The sequence below is a fragment of the Theropithecus gelada genome, chromosome 13, assembly GCF_003255815.1.
Source record: "Theropithecus gelada isolate Dixy chromosome 13, Tgel_1.0, whole genome shotgun sequence".
Taxonomy (NCBI): domain Eukaryota; kingdom Metazoa; phylum Chordata; class Mammalia; order Primates; family Cercopithecidae; genus Theropithecus; species Theropithecus gelada.
This window is the reverse complement of record NC_037681.1, coordinates 97,479,820-97,499,773: the sequence shown is the minus strand read 5'-3', so window position 1 is coordinate 97,499,773 and position 19,954 is coordinate 97,479,820.

Sequence of the window (19,954 nt, the reverse complement as noted above, 5' to 3'; positions counted from 1 at the left end):
GAAATGAAAGAGATGAAAACCATGACACGAGAAATACGTGACAAATGCACAAGCTTCAGTAACCGAGTGGATCAACTGGAAGAAAGAGTATCAGCGATTGAGGATCAAATGAATGAAATGAAGCGAGAAGAGAAACCAAAAGAAAAAAGAAGAAAAAGAAATGAACAAAGCCTGCAAGAAGTAAGGGATTATGTAAAAAGACCAAATCTACATCTGATTGGGGTGCCTGAAAGTGAGGGGGAAAATGGAACCACGTTGGAAAACGCTCTTCAGGATATCATCCAGGAGAACTTCCCCAACCTAATAGGGCAGGCCAACATTCAAATTCAGGAAATACAGAGAATGCCACAAAGATACTCCTCGAGAAGAGCAACTCCAAGACACATAATTGCCAGATTCACCAAAGTTGAAATGAAGGAAAAAATCTTAAGGGCAGCCAGAGAGAAAGGTCGGGTTACCCACAAAGGGAAGCCCATCAGACTAATGGCAGATCTCTCGGCAGAAACTCTCCAAGCCAGAAGAGAGTGGGGGCCGATATTCAACATTCTTAAAGAAAAGAATTTTCAACCCAGAATTTCATATCCAGCCAAACGAAGTTTCATAAGTGAAGGAGAAATAAAATCCTTTACAGATAAGCAAATGCTTAGAGATTTTGTCACCACTAGGCCTGCCTTACAAGAGACCCTGAAGGAAGCACTAAACATGGAAAGGAACAACCGGTACCAGCCATTGCAAAAACATGCCAAAATGTAAAGACCATCGAGGCTAGGAAGAAACTGCATCAACTAACAAGCAAAATAACCAGTTAATATCATAATGGCAGGATCAAGTTCACACATAACAAACTTAACCTTAAATGTAAATGGACTAAATGCTCCAATTAAAAGACACAGATTGGCAAACTGGATAAAGAGTCAAGACCCATCAGTCTGCTGTATTCAGGAGACCCATCTCACATGCAGAGACATACATAGGCTCAAAATAAAGGGATGGAGGAAGATTTACCAAGCAAATGGAGAACAAAAAAAAGCAGGGGTTGCAATGCTAGTCTCTGATAAAACAGACTTTAAACCATCAAAGATCAAAAGAGACAAGGCCATTACATAACGGTAAAGGGATCAATTCAACAGGAAGAGCTAACTATCCTAAATATATATGCACCCAATACAGGAGCACCCAGATTCATAAAGCAAGTCCTTAGAGACTTACAAAGAGACTTAGACTCCCATACAATAATAATGGGAGACTTCAACACTCCATTGTCAACATTAGACAGATCAACGAGACAGAAAGTTAACAAGGATATCCAGGAATTGAACTCATCTCTGCAGCAAGCAGACCTAATAGACATCTATAGAACTCTCCACCCCAAATCAACAGAATATACATTCTTCTCAGCACCACATCACACTTATTCCAAAATTGACCACATAATTGGAAGTAAAGCACTCCTCAGCAAATGTACAAGAACAGAAATTATAACAAACTGTCTCTCAGACCACAGTGCAATCAAACTAGAACTCAGGACTAAGAAACTCAATCAAAACCACTCAACTACATGGAAACTGAACAACCTGCTCCTGAATGACTACTGGGTACATAACGAAATGAAGGCAGAAATAAAGATGTTCTTTGAAATCAATGAGAACAAAGATACAACATACCAGAATCTCTGGGACACATTTAAAGCAGTGTGTAGAGGGAAATTTATAGCACTAAATGCCCACAAGAGAAAGCAGGAAAGATCTAAAATTGACACTCTAACATCGCAATTAAAAGAACTAGAGAAGCAAGAGCAAACACATTCCAAAGCTAGCAGAAGGCAAGAAATAACTAAGATCAAAGCAGAACTGAAGGAGATAGAGACACAAAAAACCCTCCAAAAAATCAATGAATCCAGGAGTTGGTTTTTTGAAAAGATCAAAAAAATTGACAGACTGCTAGCAACACTAATAAAGAAGAAAAGAGAGAAGAATCAAATCGATGCAATTAAAAATGATAAAGGGGATATCACCACCGACCCCACAGAAATACAAACTACCATCAGAGAATACTATAAACACCTCTACGCAAATAAACTGGAAAATCTAGAAGAAATGGATAATTTCCTGGACACTTACACTCTTCCAAGACTAAACCAGGAAGAAGTTGAATCCCTGAATAGACCAATAGCAGGCTCTGAAATTGAGGCAATAATTAATAGCCTACCAACCAAAAAAAGTCCAGGACCAGATGGATTCACAGCTGAATTCTACCAGAGGTACAAGGAGGAGTTGGTACCATTCCTTCTGAAACTATTCCAATCAATAGAAAAAGAGGGAATCCTCCCTAACTCATTTTATGAGGCCAACATCATGCTGATACCAAAGCCTGGCAGAGACACAACAAAAAAAGAGAATTTTAGACCAATATCCCTGATGAACATCGATGCAAAAATCCTCAATAAAATACTGGCAAACCGGATTCAGCAGCACATCAAAAAGCTTATCCACCATGATCAAGTGGGCTTCATCCCTGGGATGCAAGGCTGGTTCAACATTCGCAAATCAATAAACATAATCCAGCATAGAAACAGAACCAAAGACAAGAACCACATGATTATCTCAATAGATGCAGAAAAGGCTTTTGACAAAATTCAACAGCCCTTCATGCTAAAAACGCTCAATAAATTCGGTATTGATGGAACGTACCTCAAAATAATAAGAGCTATTTATGATAATCCCACAGCCAATATCATACTGAATGGGCAAAAACTGGAAAAATTCCCTTTGAAAACTGGCACAAGACAGGGATGCCCTCTCTCACCACTCCTATTCAACATAGTATTGGAAGTTCTGGCTAGGGCAATCAGGCAAGAGAAAGAAATCAAGGGTATTCAGTTAGGAAAAGAAGAAGTCAAATTGTCCCTCTTTGCAGATGACATGATTGTATATTTAGAAAATCCCATTGTCTCAGCCCAAAATCTCCTTAAGCTGATAAGCAACTTCAGCAAAGTCTCAGGATACAAAATTAATGTGCAAAAATCACAAGCATTCTTTTACACCAGTAACAGACAAACAGAGAGCCAAATCAGGAATGAACTTCCATTCACAATTGCTTCAAAGAGAATGAAATACCTAGGAATCCAACTTACAAGGGATGTAAAGGACCTCTTCAAGGAGAACTACAAACCACTGCTCAGTGAAATAAAAGAGGACACAAACAAATGGAAGAACATACCATGCTCATGGATAGGAAGAATCAATATGGTGAAAATGGCCATACTGCCCAAGGTAATTTATAGATTCAATGCCATCCCCATCAAGCTACCAATGAGTTTCTTCACAGAATTGGAAAAAACTGCTTTAAAGTTCATATGGAACCAAAAAAGAGCCCGCTTCTCCAAGACAATCCTAAGTCAAAAGAACAAAGCTGGAGGCATCACACTACCTGACTTCAAACTATACTACAAGGCTACAGTAACCAAAACAGCATGGTACTGGTACCAAAACAGAGATATAGACAAATGGAACAGTAGAGTCCTCAGAAATAATACCACACATCTACAGCCATCTAATATTTGACAAACCTGAGAGAAACAAGAAATGGGGAAAGGATTCCCTATTTAATAAATGGTGCTGGGAAAATTGGCTAGCCATAAGTAGAAAGCTGAAACTGGATCCTTTCCTTACTCCTTATACGAAAATTAATTCAAGACGGATTAGAGACTTAAATGTTAGACCTAATACCATAAAAACCCTAGAGGAAAACCTAGGTAGTACCATTCAGGACATAGGCATGGGCAAAGACTTCATGTCTAAAACACCAAAAGCAATGGTAGCAAAAGCCAAAATTGACAAATGGGATCTCATTAAACTAAAGAGCTTCTGCACAGCAAAAGAAACTACCATCAGAGTGAACAGGCAACCTACAGAATGGGAGAACATTTTTGCAATCTACTCATCTGACAAAGGGCTAATATCCAGAACCTACAAAGAACTCAAACAAATTTACAAGAAAAAAACAAACAGCCCCATCAAAAAGTGGGCAAAGGATATGAACAGACATTTCTCAAAAGAAAACATTCATAGAGCCAACAGACACATGAAAAAATGCTCATCATCACTGGCCATCAGAGAAATGCAAATCAAAACCACAATGAGATACCATCTCACACCAGTTAGAATGGCGATCATTAAAAAGTCAGGAAACAACAGGTGCTGGAGAGGATGTGGAGAAATAGGAACACTTTTACACTGTTGGTGGAATTGTAAACTAGTTCAACCATTATGGAAAACAGTATGGTGATTCCTCAAGGATCTAGATCTAGAAGTACCATATGACCCAGCCATCCCATTACTGGGTATATACCCAAAGGATTATAAATCATGCTGCTATAAAGACACATGCACACGTATGTTTATTGCGGCACTATTCACAATAGCAAAGACTTGGAATCAACCCAAATGTCCATCAGTGACAGACTGGATTAAGAAAATGTGGCACATATACACCATGGAATACTATGCAGCCATAAAAAAGGATGAGTTTGTGTCCTTTGTAGGGACATGGATGTAGCTGGAAACCATCATTCTCAGCAAACTATCGCAAGAACAGAAACCAAACACCGCATGTTCTCACTCATAGGTGGAACTGAACAATGAGATCACTTGGACTCGGGAAGGGGAACATCACACACCGGGGCCTATCATGGGGAGGGGGGAAGGGGGAGGGATTGCATTGGGAGTTATACCTGATGTAAATGACGAGTTGATGGGTGCTGACGAGTTGATGGGTGCAGCACACCAACATGGCACAAGTTATACATATGTAACAAACCTGCACGTTATGCACATGTACCCTAGAACTTAAAGTATAATAATAATAAAAATTAAAAATAAAAAAAATAAAAAATTAAAAAAATTAAAAAAAAGAACATAGGGAGCAAATAGGAATATGAAAATATGCTTAATACTATATTAGGTATATTATATATGCTTATATATACACATATTAGAGAATTGGCAATTAAAATAACAATGAGATGCCACTACACACTTGTTGGAATGATTAAAATCCAAAAACCTGATCATTCTAATTGCTGATGAGGATATAGACGAACTGGCATACATTGCTCCTGGGAAAGAAAAAGGCCACAGCTTCTCTGGAAATCCTTTTGGCTGTTTTTCCCAAAAGTAAGCATAGTCTTATCAGACAATCAAGCCAATGTGCTCCTAAGTACTGACTAACGGATCTGAAAACTTATCTCTTTTGAAAATCTGTATGTGAATGTTTATAGCAACTTCATTATCACCAATCAACCAAGATGTCATTTAACAGGTGAATGAGTAAACAAACTGTGACACATCCATGCAATGGAATGTTATTCAATGATAAAAAGAAATAAGTGATACAGCTATGAAAAAGACACAAGAATAATAAATAAATTTATATCGCTTAGTGAAGAAATACATTATGAAGAGACAATGTATTATATGACACTTGTACATACACAGTGTATACATTCTTTAAAAGGCAAAACCACAGTAATAGTAACAAGATTTATAGTTACCAGGGGCTTGTGGATAGGTTGAGATAGTTAAATAGGTGAAGAATGGAGAATTTTTTGGGCCTGTGAAACTCTTGACTTGCGTACAAGTGCCCTTATAATGGTGGAAAAGTGACACTGTACATTTGTCAAAACCATAGAACTTTACAGCACAAAAAATGAGTCCTAAAGTATGCAAATTTAAAAAAATCATTTAGATGTTTAATAAGCCTGTGAGGTAAAGGCTCTTACTTTCCACATTTTCAGATACAATTGTGTTGTAGAGAGGATTGGCGTCTCTCTATCTCTCAAAGTCAAAAAGTTAACACATAGCCAGCAGAACTGAGAATGGAGATGAAGACTTCAAGTCAGTGACTGCAAAGTGACTTAGGAGTTGGTAAATAAATGACAGTTTTCTTAAGGAGACTGAATGCTTCAGGGTCCAGAACCTTAGAAAGTGGGTATTTTAGAAATCTTAGAAAGTAGTGGCATCATAGATCGCACACAAGAGGTAGATACAGTTTTTTGTTTAAACTACCTGTAGTGGAATATTATCTCCCACACTGAATGAATGAACAAAAAATACAGTCAATTTGTGATAAATCTCAAAAATCACTTTTCTTCAAATATAAGTTCATTTTTAAGAATACTATTTAGTTGGCTAAATTTATAGTTAATTCACACTGGCCATTGAATTACCAGCTCACCTCTAGGAAGGGGGAGGATTGGAAGGAATAAAGACTGTGTATGTTTGTTTATTTTAATTGGTTTTGCAGGTGTTTGTGTTTGTGTGTATGCCTTTCAAAGCCCACAACCGGACAAGTAAAATTAAAATCAACACTCTGATTCAAAACATGTAGAAATGTTAAAATAAGAATGACAGCATAATAAATTAAGAAGACAAAGAAAAATTAAGACAAGAAAAGAGAAGAATGCAACAAGGAAGAAAGAAAGGGATAATTCTGGGCTAGAGAAAGTAAGAGCAGAGATAGAGTGAATAAAAAATAAGTGTGAATGAATTACATAGAGGAAAAATAATCCAGGATGGAATAAATCAGCAAATGGAAAATTGGGATAACATGTTTTATTTGTTCAAATTAAAATTTCCAAACAAGTTCATAGGTAAAGACTTAACAAAAAATACTCTACTGGCCCAAGTGCGGTGTCTCACACCTGTCATTCCAGAACTTTGGGAGGCCGAGGCGGGCGGATCACGAGGTCTAGAGACTATTCTGGCCAACATAGTGAAACCCTGTCTGTACTAAAAATACAAAAATTAGCTGGGCGTGGGGACGCGTGCCTATAGTCCCAGCTACTTAAGGAGGCTGAGGCACGAGAACCATTTGAACCTGGGAGGCAGAGGTTGCAGGGAGCCGAGATCATGCCACTGCACTCCAGCCTGGTGACACACACACACACACACACACACACATACACACACACACCCTACCAAAGGAGGGAGGTAGAAAGATACTTTCAAGAAAACACCATAAACCCCATAAATAAGTGGCCAGTAGCATTTGATCAGACTCTGAGTATAGTTGATAAGAACATGTTTTCAAGACTGTTTGTAATGACATAATAGAATTGGTGGTAGAGGAATGTTGGGCCACTAAAATGGATTGGCTTAAAGCAATGCCTTACTGTGGCTATAAGCAGTTGAGAAGTACAGTAATTAGAACAGAAGCTAGAATGGGATATTTTATATTTCCATGACTTATAGAAAAAACTCATACAAAGTATTCAAATATACAATGTAGAGATTATACCAAATGATCCGTAAAGATATTATTTTCAATTTTCAGTATTTTTTTTTACTTTTGTGACTACTGCTATATTAATTAAATATATTTTTCTTTCAAATATGATTTTGATAGGAACAAACAAGAATTCAATAGATTCTTCAAACGCCTGGATCAAGATGCTGTGATATTCAGGTTGTCTGACTTTGCTAAAGCAGTTATTCCCAAAGATGCAAAAAAAAAAAAAGAAAAAAGGAAAACACATACATGCATTCAAAAACAAAAGATAAGACGTAATCAGAATCCATGCTGCCTAATTCCTATATTAAAATAATGCTGAAAACAGTATTATTTTAATTAAAAGGTACGTACTGGCCTATAATACGCTCTATTCTCTGGTTTTGCTATACTGATGTTAGCAAATAATGTTTAACAGTTGTTGTCTCAGCCCATTAGCTTCTCCATCTGGTTATCTTATTATAGTGGCTCAGTAAATTAGTCAATGTTCTTATAACCTCCAGGAAACCCAGAACAGGTCATGTCTTTTGCTAGATTGACTGGAAATTGCTATCATTAGATGGTGTGTCTGTATTCTCTCCAAGAGTTAATGGGCACAACTGTAGAATGCGTCTGGGCCTGCGGCCTGTTTGTTTTTCTCTCTGTCTGTGTAGACCCTGGAGCAAAGCAAAGATGAATGACCAAGACATTTGCAGGTTTATTCCTGAAAATACTCCATTAGCCTCAACAGCTCTAGCTTTATCTTAACACTGAATTGCACTTGTCCATTAATATAATACCTTGAGTGGCTTGGTTCTGGGATGCTGTGTGACGTGTAAATGCCTAGCAGAGACATTTTAAGTCTTTATCATTACTACAGTTGCCATGTGGCTGTGGATGACATCATTTGGGATCAGATCCCTAACAGCCTTTATAATATTCTGTGACTTTTCATTTTCATTTCTGACTGAGCATCTATTATATTAAATGGTTGCCAATAATTGAAATAACTGATTTTCTATAAACATTTTTCTTTTACTTGTAATATCCCACCCTATGTGCTAACCACATAAAAGTAGAAAACTCGAACATTGACAGTATATTTTATAAATTGTTAACTATAAGAAAGAGACATTATAGTATATACAAAAATTTGGGCAAATCTGAGGCAAAATTTAAGATTATAATGTCTACCATGTAAAACTTTGTATTATGATAATCTATATAAAATACCTAGCTTACTGGTTAAAATATACAGAGACACAGTAAAATAAAGAGACCCCAAACGGGGATTAAGGAGAGGAGTAGACATGGCTGGACATGGCTAAGGAATTTGCAACGATTACTTTAATTTCGGGAGGTAACAAGATCAAATCAGTGCCTTGGGGAAGAATGAGCTGGCAATCTAGAGAAAATAAGCTTGTTTTTGGAATTCAGAAATATAGCATCAAATTTGCTACATGGAACAGTGAAAAATGGAACTACATAAGTTTAACATATAATGCGACTTGCAAACAAATTATAAAAGTACTGAAGATGGTATCCTTACATAAGTATCAATTCCATTTGAAATTACAATGTGGCTCTTATTTCTCAAATTGGAGTATATTTACAAAATAAGGAACTCCTAGGATGGAAAAAGAATATACTGTCTAAACTCTCTTCTAATGTACCGTTTTCCTCCATAATATTCTGTCTTCACCTGCTGTGATAAAAAGCTTACCATTTAACAAAACAGCAAATTTTAGTGTGGACCAAGCTATTTGGGGAGGACAAAACCCTTCTTGCTTGTGTTTGAAATGTTAAATATCTACCTACTAATCCTACCTTTTTTTCCCATGCAAAAGAACTTGCATCTGTTTGACTGTATTCTGTAATAGGGATTCTTTTCTGTGTTTAAATGCATATAAATGTATACTTTTATTGATATGAATTTATTTATGTCACTGTTTGTGAGTGATATATACATACGTCTTTTACAATATGGATAGAGAGAGTAGGAAAGAAGATACATAATTGAATGGACCAGTTTGTGTTAAACTTGCCTGGTTTCATGTCCTGAAACATTGGGAAAGGGAGCAGTTTGCTTTGTTTTATCAAATTGTGTCAAGTAGTTTTACTTCGCAAAGGCTGCTACCTCTGGTGTGTAGGAGACAGTAGCGGCAGGCTAATGCACCAAAACAGCATGGAATAAGTGCAGGGTCAGCCAAACCTGATAACAATGCCAGCAGGGAAAAAAATCACCTCAACTCAAGGAGAATTCATTTAGCTGCGGCTACAGCTGTGCTTTAGGTTGTGATTTCTGAATCTGTTGCATTTGGACATTTCCTTTGAGTTTTATTTCTTATTTCTGTGGGGGGCTTTTTTGTCCTCAATTCTGAGTAGAACTGTTGTGGTTCATCCATATCATCTAATTCAGTTTACCTTGCCACTGTGCTGCAGAGCCCCTGAGGAAGGCCTGGTGGAACAGAGGACTCCAGTGAGGAACTGACTGCCATGTGAAAATACACTTCCAGAAGTCCACCGGACCCTGAAGATGGGTGCAGTGGAAAAGCTGAGTCACTGAGGACAAATTGAGGCTCCTGGCAGTGCGATGCTCTTCCTGTACTCTCTATTTGTGTTCTTTAGACCCTGTGCATATACTCATTGTGTTCTCCAATCTTTTCTGCTTTTAAAATCTATGAATTCGGTCTAACAGCGTTCATTGAACAATGGAAGGATAGCGCTGAGCGAGGCCAATCCTTGTCTCTGAATGCACCTCCATTCTTTTCAGAAAGTCCATGATTGCTCAACTGTGGTCAGAAATAAACACATATGTGTAGACAGTATGGAATTTTTTTTTTTTTGCTGGTTAACTAACTTTGCTTCTGCTACAACAAATTAATAGTTATAATAATAATAGCCACCAATACTGAGTATCTCATATATGACAAACCTTTACATTCAAACCTTTACATTCATTTCTCATTTGATCCAATGATCAATATTTTATTTAAAATATTTAAATATTAAGAATGTTTTATAAAACATTCCATACATTTAGTTATATCAATAGATGATAGATACATAGAAAATATGTATTATATATAGATATATGGAGATAGAGAGGTACTTTATATGTATCTAGTAAATATACATTTATATCAGAAATATACATTTATATCAGAATATACTTAGAAATTCTTTATCCTGGCCGGGCGCGGTGGCTCACGCCTGTAATCCCAGCACTTTGGGAGGCCGAGGCAGGCAAATCACAAGGTCAGGAGATCGAGACCACGGTGAAACCCTGTCTCTACTAAAAATACAAAAAATGAGCCGAGCGAGGTGGCGTGCGCCTGTAGTCCCAGCTACTCGGGAGGCTGGGGCAGGAGAATGGCATGAACCCGGGAGGTGGAGCTTGCAGTGAGCCAGGATCGCGCCACTGCACTCCAGCTTGGGCGACAGAGCAAGACTCCGTCTCAAAAAAAAAAAAAAAAAAAAAAAAAAAAAGAAATTCTTTATCCTTTTCATGGTTTCCTCCAGTTTTCTACTTCCTTTTTGTCTGAGTCGGCCTCTAAGTTTCATGTTAGAGGTTGTCCTCTTAAGCTTGTAAATACTTGGTTCTTTTCTTTCTGTTTAGAAAGCTCATTGAAGCTTTATAGATATGGGTTGGGATGTGAGTTTCTTTGAAAGATCATCTCTTTGGGCTGTTTAATTAAGGCCTCTCTGATACTCAGTTTCCTTAGGTCTTTCTTCTGGAGCTGGTCAGATTCCACAGAGGGGACATTTTCAATATCCCGCCAAGAGGGTATAGACCTGGCTCAGAACATCATGGAAGTGGGAGTAGAAGATGGCTGGTTGTCTGACCATGTAGCATATGCTCATTTATTTCCCTACTTCAATGTACACATACCTGTATCAATTATACTTTCTAAATCATTCTCTAGTTTGCTGTGCCTGGAATAGGAAGGGGCAGTCCCCAGCTGTACAAAGTTGGGGTAAGAATTTTCTATTGTCAGAGTACACCGTATTTATAATAACCAATTTCCATTACCTGCCTTCATATCTTGTTCCAGTTTTGCTCTAGATTGGAACCCTTCTGTTTTTAGCCTCATCTTTACCCTGACTTCTTGAAGACCTGCTGCTGATAATTTCAGAAATTTTCTATAATTTCTCAGCTTTTTCCATTTTGGTTCTATATGATAAGTCAGTTACAATTCACCTTTTTACTTTTAGATTTAAAATGTTACTGTTAATTCCCTTCCTTCTTTTTTCTTTATGAGATTATGCCTTTAAAAAATAATCTTTTACTGATATTATCTTGGGTTTCAGCAGGAGCTAAAAGTTGATCTGAGAGTTTCATCTATCATTTTTACCAGCAAGGATCAAAAATTCTTATTCCATAATACTTTTTCAAGATGCCCTAATTCCATAGTTTGGCATTAATAGTATTAAAGTATAATGTCATGATATTATAATTAATTATATTTTCTGCTTCAGTCATAATAAAATGTGGTCTTCGTGGCTCAGCTTGTAATAAAATGTGTGTAATAAAATGTGGTCTTCCTGGCTCAGCAGATCAAGAATATAGGCAACAGACTGGGAAATGGGGGGCTACGCGCTACCTGAACAAGTGGCAGTCACATTTCAATCTGCTGACATAGCACTTCCCTTGAGAAGTGTCCTGCAGGTTCCTAAAAGGGCCTTGCTTTGATGAAAATGAGATTTGTTTTAAGGTTGAGAGAGGTTTTCTTAGAATTGAAACTGCTATTGCAACAAACTGCATTTCTTACTGATATAGTCTCATAAGGAACAGAATAAATTAGAAGATAGAACCTTGTCTGGGCAGGAAGAGGATTTAATTTTAGGATACGGTCTCAACCTGCAATGCAGCTGATCCCATACAAGCAGAATCCAGTATGGAAAGAAAAGCCTTGATGGAAGAAGGGCTTTATTTCTAGGAATGGAGTCACATTACCTGCAGACCTTCAGTGGAAGGATTTGACTTGGAGAGTGCTATGGTCTGAAGATATTTGTTCCTCACAAAATTGATGTGCTGTAATTCTGACCCCAAGCCAATGGTATTAGAAGTGGAACCTTTTGGAAAGTGATGAAGTCATGAGGCTGGAGCCTCATACGAGAATAGTGGCCTTCTAAAAGAGATACTAGAGAGCTCCCTCACTGCTTCTGCCCTGTGAGGTTAGAGTGAGAATACAGCTGTCTATGAGGAAGCAGTCCTTCATCTAACACTGAATCTGTTGGCATCTTGATCTTGGCCTTTCCAGTCTCAAGAACTGTGAAAAATAAATCTCTGTTGTTTATGAACTACTCGGGATACAGTATTGGGTTATAGCAGCCTGAATGGACTAAGACCGAGGGTCTAGGCACCAGTGTGTGAAACTGTGTGTAGAATTCAAAGTCCTCTTTTGCTTTTAGGATGAGTGATTGCCATGCAAATCCAGAGAAAAATAGAGGCATATGCTAAAGCAGAAAAATAATATCAGAACAATCTACTTTCAGTGACTTCGGAGGAGCAAATTCCCAAAGCCCTGGATAGGCATAATTTTCAGAAAAGCACTTGATTAAAGATCACGGCTTGAGGAAGGCCAATCAGAAATATCACTGAGATACTAAAGCATTGGTATCTTTTCTGAGCAAGAATATTGAGTCAGGGATGTTGTCTATTCAAATTAAGTAGGAATCTCTGACAATAAAGGAATTAGGAATGTATCCCTTAGACAGGAACTCACACTAAATCCAGCACTGAAATACCAGAAAGAAAGAAGTCAAAGGGGGATACAAGGACTTTTAAATAAGAAAAATGAACAGAATAATTAATACTATATCCTCAAGAGAGCAGTTTTGAAACCAACTCTTGGATTTGGTTTCTAGATTCATATTCTAGAATTCCTTCAAGCACAGGGCTAACAGTCTGATATTTAGATATGATGTGTGTCTTGTTGATTCACTGGAACCTCAGAAATGGGGGAGACACGTGATTTGGTGTTAAAATGATCACTTGTTACTGGAGAAACAATAATGGTTCTATTAGATACAGTGCCAACAAGACGGATTACAGGCCCTCTGCATGGAAATTGGCAGCATGAGAAAAAAATACGTGTAAAGAGTTGTTTGAACATATGTTACAATTTTAATTTGCCTGTGGAAGTAAAAGGTTTTCTGACATAGTGAAGGCCAATTTGAAACATTTTCTAGTAAGTTTGTTATAATATTTTGGATATATTGTCATCTGTTTCATATTGACTAATAAGCTTAGATAATTCAGACAAGCATCTTTTTTGACATGAGAGAGAAGAGGTGTGATTTCTTGTCTTTGAATATCATTGTTATATCTTAAGTTATACTAATGGAAGACAATAGCATGGTGGTTATGCATCTATATGGCAAAGAGTAAAACTTGAGCTTGAATCTCAGCTCTGGGGCATTCAAGTGATTTAAAAAATTCCTGCCTTCATTTTCTCATATATAAAACAGGAATAACAATTTTATTTATCTCATAGGGTTTTTTGAAGGTTAATGGAGATAATACAGTTTAAAATATTAACTCATTTATTCACATGCGAACTGGTGTTCTACCATTTATGTGCACCAGAATTATCTCAGTAATTTTCTTTTTAACATTTTTGAATGAACCAAAAAACTTTCATGAGGGGTTTTTCAGGCCACACTGATCCAGGTCCTTGTTTTCTGCTAATAAACAAGGCTTGAAAGGGAATTTATCAATGCCTTTTATATTGACATGTTAGGCCATTTCTACACTGCTATAAAGAAATACCTTCAGAACAAGGATCTCTGAGAAAATAAATAAATAAATAAGTACCTGAGGCTGGGTAATTTAGAAAGAAAAGAGGTTTAATTGGCTTATGGTCCTGCAGTCTGTACAAGCATGGCTGCAGCATCTGCTCCTGGTGAGGACCTCAGGAAGTTTCCAATCATGGCAGAAGGTGAAAGGGGAGCAGGTGCCTCACATGGCAAGAGGAGAGCAAGAGAGAGACAGGAGGAAGTGCCCCATTCTTTTAAATAACCAGAATGTGTGTAAACTCACAGTGAGAACTCACTTATCACTATGGGGACGGTGCTAAATCATTCATGAGAGATCTGTTCCCATGATTCAATCACCTCCCACCAGATCCCACCTAGGACAATGAGAATCACATTTCAACATGCGATTTGAAGGGGATAAACCTGCAAATCATATCCATTGGTTAGAAGAAAAAAGCCTAAAGAGAATTCTTCTCATCTAGGGTTGTTGGTTTTAGCAAAGAGCAAAACAAGAAGAAACAAAAATAGGATGCCCAGTGAAATTTGAACTTCAGAAAAACAATAAATGAGTGTGTTTTGTGCAATATGTGAGATAAATGTGGGACCACTAAAATATTTTTCATTGTTTAGCTGGGTGATTAGGTACATTTGAGAAAGAGGGTCTGATGTGTCCACTTGAGTTAATTGGCTACCTCTGTCCTCACAGTAAAAGTAGCCACTGCTTTTCTCTACTCAATATCTTATGAGGTGAGAAAGATTTAATTAAAGCATGGCTGAAACCCAGCCTCAATACTAATCCTGACCCTAAATACAGTAACCCAACCACAGTTATAGAGGTTTCTGCAAACGACCTCAACCAAGCAGGGGGAGGGGTTGCATTGCACAGGAGAACAAACATATGAGTGAAGGCTTTGGTTGGTTGGTGGTTATTCCACAGTGTCTTAATTAATACACCTCTGCTTAAGATAAGCGATGCTTGACATGAACATTACATCTTCGATGTTCTTTGACTCTTCAGTTTAAAAACTTCGCCCACACTTTGCAAGGAATAATTGTTTTCTGAGGGCTGTTTTCTGAATTTTTATATTGCTTGGGAAGCGTGTGCTATTGTTTCTTCCTTGTGCTAGAGTAGTCTGCCTCTTCTGTCCCCCAGCTCTTTAACCTCATGCCAGCCAAGAGAATGATAATAAAACTAACAGCTTGATAGCTAAAACATATGCCAGACACTCTCTATGATAAGTTCTATCAGAAAGATTTTACAGACATTGCCCCATTATCCCATTTGATCTTACAAAAAATTAATAGATAAGAAAATTGAGGCTTGGAAATTTTAAATAATTTCCCCCATGGGTATGTAGCCATTGAGTGCCAGAGTCTGAATGTAATCTCAAGTTTGTCTGAATCTGGAAGTCATAATGTTTACTGTCATAATATATTGCCCTTCAATGACAATATGAGACTATTTTCTTTAGCTGGTGCATTGGTCCTCTAAGGACACTCCACAAATATTTAATGAACATTTACAAATGTTGGTCTGGGTGTTAGGCTCTGCAGACACAGATGAATAAGACATGATGATGTCTGCCTTCCATGACGAGTACAAAGCTGCCATGTATTAGGTGCTCATGAAATATTGGCAGAATGAACAAGTAAATGCATCTCAATAACTTAATATTTAATGGATTTGGCATTACTAAAACAGTGTATTAAGTTTATAAAATGCATGCACATGATAATTTATACCACACCATTGAAGATTTTACTTTAAAAAATTCAGAGAAGCTCATTTAAAGCTTTATTTTTTCTTTTATGATGGCGTCTGACCTTGTAATGTCATTGTAAATAACTGGGTGATCAGTCTCCAGGACCCACGAAATTTCTGGGATGAAAGAGACAGGTATGATAAAACTGTTCTGTTAGCTGTACTACTGGGTTAGAAGAAGCAAAGAAATCTTAAATGATGGAAGAACTATGCAGCAATCAGGCTGTGGAGAAAGGCACCTGAAAGTAGAGAATAAAGTTGGGAAAAAAAAAAAAAAAAACATGATGGGAGACAGTCTCCTAATAACTTACATCTGTGCCAAGGGGAAAAATCAGGCAATTTCCACTGAGGTGGAGAGGGGGCTGTGAAGAGTTTTCTCTTTGAAAATCTGAAGGGCAATAGAACATGTACAGTGCATATTTTTTAGCAGAATTGTAAAGGGATGAAGGAAAGAGCACTTACTGGAACATCTGCTGTGCAAACCACTTCAAGGAAAATAAGCAGGCAGCAGAATGAGCACATCTGCCTGATATTCAGCACGTGCAGCGAGGTTGTGGGAAGAGAGTAGCAAGACATGGCATAATAAGGAAAAGCTTTGAGGGCTCATGCATCCTTCAGATTTCCCCTGAGCTTTGGAGGGAGGAAATGAAGAAGGGTTAATCATCCAGAGGGTATTTAAGATTGGGAGACACTCCTCTCAATCTGGCTACCAAATGGAAAGCTGCCCGTTTAGGAAATGTAATCACAGCAGCCAAAATGTAAGAACAGATCAGAGTCAGTTGATCATCACATGTGTGAAAATCACTGTATCAGACAGTTGGGGGGTGGGCTGCTGATGAAGCTCCAATAACTTCTTTTGTCTAAGGGAGCAAGTCTTCCTGGAGAACCATGACATGTTCAGCCCCAGCAGTGTCCATACAACGTGACTGAAGTCTTATGTTTTGTGACAGAATAAGCACTTATATAGAATTCTAAATCCCCCCGCCTTTTTTTTCCAAACAGAGCTCTGTGCCATTTTATGTAAATGGGACTCTATCAATAAATCTTGGGAACCCTGTCAAAGAGCAGAATTAACCACAAAATTACCCTGGAATATTACTATGGATTTCATTGGCAACATGTTATCTGCACTCAAAGACTTCACTTCCTCCTGTCTGGATAGACTGTAATATCCCATAATTCCAGTTAAAACTTGGCTCAGAAAATGATGTGAATTTCATTCATACTAAGATTTAAATGACAAATTTATCAAAATACTTTAGAGTTTTTTCTTTGACAATTATTTGTAGAATTTTTTGCTTGTCAACATGCTAATTTCTGGAACCTGCGAATATGTTACTTTACATGACCAAAAGACTTTGCAGATATAATTTAGTTAAAGACCAAACATTTAAGGAAGAAATTATACTAATTCTCCACAATCTCTTTCAATAGAAAGAAGCAGAGGGAATGCACCCTAAATAAGTCTATGATACCATTACCCCACTATCAAAAATAGACAAAGAAAACTATAAGACTACAGATCAATATTTTTTATGAAGTTAGATGCAAAAATTTTCAAGAAAATATTAGCAAATAAAATTCAACGATGGGTGAAGATAATTATACATCAAGACAAGTGAGATTTATTCCAAATATGCAAGGATAGTTCAACATTGAACATTAATTAATGTAATAACATCAACAGACTAAAGAAAAAATTACAGGATTTTAATATAGAAAAAGCATTTGACAAAATTCAATATGTGTTCATGTTCACGACAAAACATTCAGTAAACTAGAAATGGAAAACAACCTTAACTTGACAAAGAATATCTTCAAAATAACTATATCTAATATATCTAGTGGTGATTAACTTGAAGCTTTACTACTAAGACCAGGAACCAGGGAAGATGTCCTCTCTCACCATTGTATCCAACATCATACTAGAAGTCTTAACTAATACAATAACACACAAAAAAAGAAATGGTATCAGATTGGGAAGCAAGGACACTGATGATGTGATTTGTGTAGTAAATCCAAAAGAATTACCAAACAAAAAGAAAAAACCTCCTGAAACTATTAAGTGATTACTACAAGGTTGCCTGATACAAGGTTAATATACAAAAGTCAATCACTTTCCTATATACACCAGCAACGAACATGTGGAACATGCAATTACAAACACAATACCATTCACATTGATTTTCTCCCAAATGAAATACTTAGGTATACACCTAATAAAATATACACAATTATATACAAGTAATACTACAAAATTGATAAGAGAAACCAAATAACTAAATAGATGGAGATATTTTTCATGTTCACAGATAAGAGGACATAATTTTGTCAAGATACCAATAGTTTCCATCTTCATCTATAGATTCAATGCAATGGCGGTAAAGATCCCAAAAAGTTATTTTGTGGATAGTGACAAACTAATTCAGATGTTCATATGGCAAGGCAGCAGATCATAAACTGTCAGGATGACAGGCAAATTCATGAAGCATTCCATATACTTTTCCCATGTAAATAAAAATAAGTAAATAATAAAAGACAGAAATAAGTAAAAATTAAAAATATTTTCCTATTTCTAGAATAGTCATATACTAAAGTAACTGGAGATATCAGGAGTCCATCCAAAAGAGAAGACTAATGAAATAAAATTTACTCCATTAAAATTTACAACTAAAAAAGTTTTGGTACGTATATGAAGAAAATATCAACAATTGCCCACGAAGTAAGAAACAAATAAACAAATGATGAAAACAAATTTAGTCTTCATAAATAAGAAAATCATGAATAAAAATATCAGGATTGTGTAACTTCTTTTATCTAATTCATAAATTTAATGTAGTTGAACTTAAAATTCCCTAAAGGATTTGTATAGGATTTCTCAAAGTGATTGAGTACATCTCAAAGAATATTGAGGTAAACTTTGAAAAGGAATGACTTAAATTGCTCTATACTACCCACTATTTTAATGCATTCTACAGCAACAGCAATTTAAACCATGCAGCACTTGTGCTAGCACAGACAAGCAGGCAATGAAACTTAACAGAAATCTTAAAATATCAAAAAGGATTATGAACAAGTTAGGCTTTAAAGAATTAATTATTCAACATTCTGTGCTATGTATTTAGCTGCTTACCTTGGAAACATACATTAAATGGAATTTTTACTCTCACTATGTATGCCACGTAAATTTCAAATAGTTTAATATATGTAATAAAAAAGGACAATAATAAAATATAGGAAATATTTTTGTTTATAACCTTTATAGAGAAAGCCATTTCAGAGGTAATGCCAAAGATAAACTATAAGGGTAAAGCAGTTATTCAAAAAATGTTCTTGGTCAGACTTGGTGGCTCATGCCTGTAATCCTAGCACTTTGGGAAGCCAAGATGGGCAGATCACTTGAAGCCCGGAGTTTGAGACTGGCCCAGCTAACATGGCAAAACCTCATTTCTACTAAACATATTTTAAAAATTGGATGGGCTTGGTGGCGCACACCTGTAGTCCCAGCTACTCTGGAGGCTGAGGCAGGAGAATCACTTGAAGCAGGTAGGTGGAGATTTCAGTGAGCTGAGATCCTGCCACTGCACTCCAGTTTGTGTTATAGAGCTAGACTCCCTCTCAAAAAGAAAAAAAAAAATTGAATGTCACAAATCATCAAAAACAATATTAAGACACAAACAGCAAGCTGCGAATTATGGAAAGGATCGAGAAGGGAAAGGAATCTGTCATAGAAAATGAACAAAGGGACTGTGTCCAAAGTTGGTTCCTGCTGGTGTGTTCGTGGTCTCGCTGACTTCAAGAATGAAGTCGTTGACTTTCACGGTGAGTGTTACAGCTCTTAAAGATGGCATGGACCGAAAGAGTGAGCGGTAGCAAGGTTTATCGTGAAGAGTGAAAGGACAAAGCTTCCACATCGTGGAAGGGGACTCAAGTGGGTTGGCCCTGCTGGCGGTAAGGGCCAGCTTTTATTCCCTTATCGTCCCCACCTATGTTCCATTTCTGTCCTATCAGAGTGCCCTTTTTTCAATCCTCCCCATGAATGGCTACTTTTAGAATCCTGCTGATTGGTGCATTTTACAGAGTGCTGATTGGTGCATTTTATAATCCTCTTGTAAGACAGGAAAGTTCCCCAAGTCCCCACTGGACCCAGGAAGTCTAGCTGGC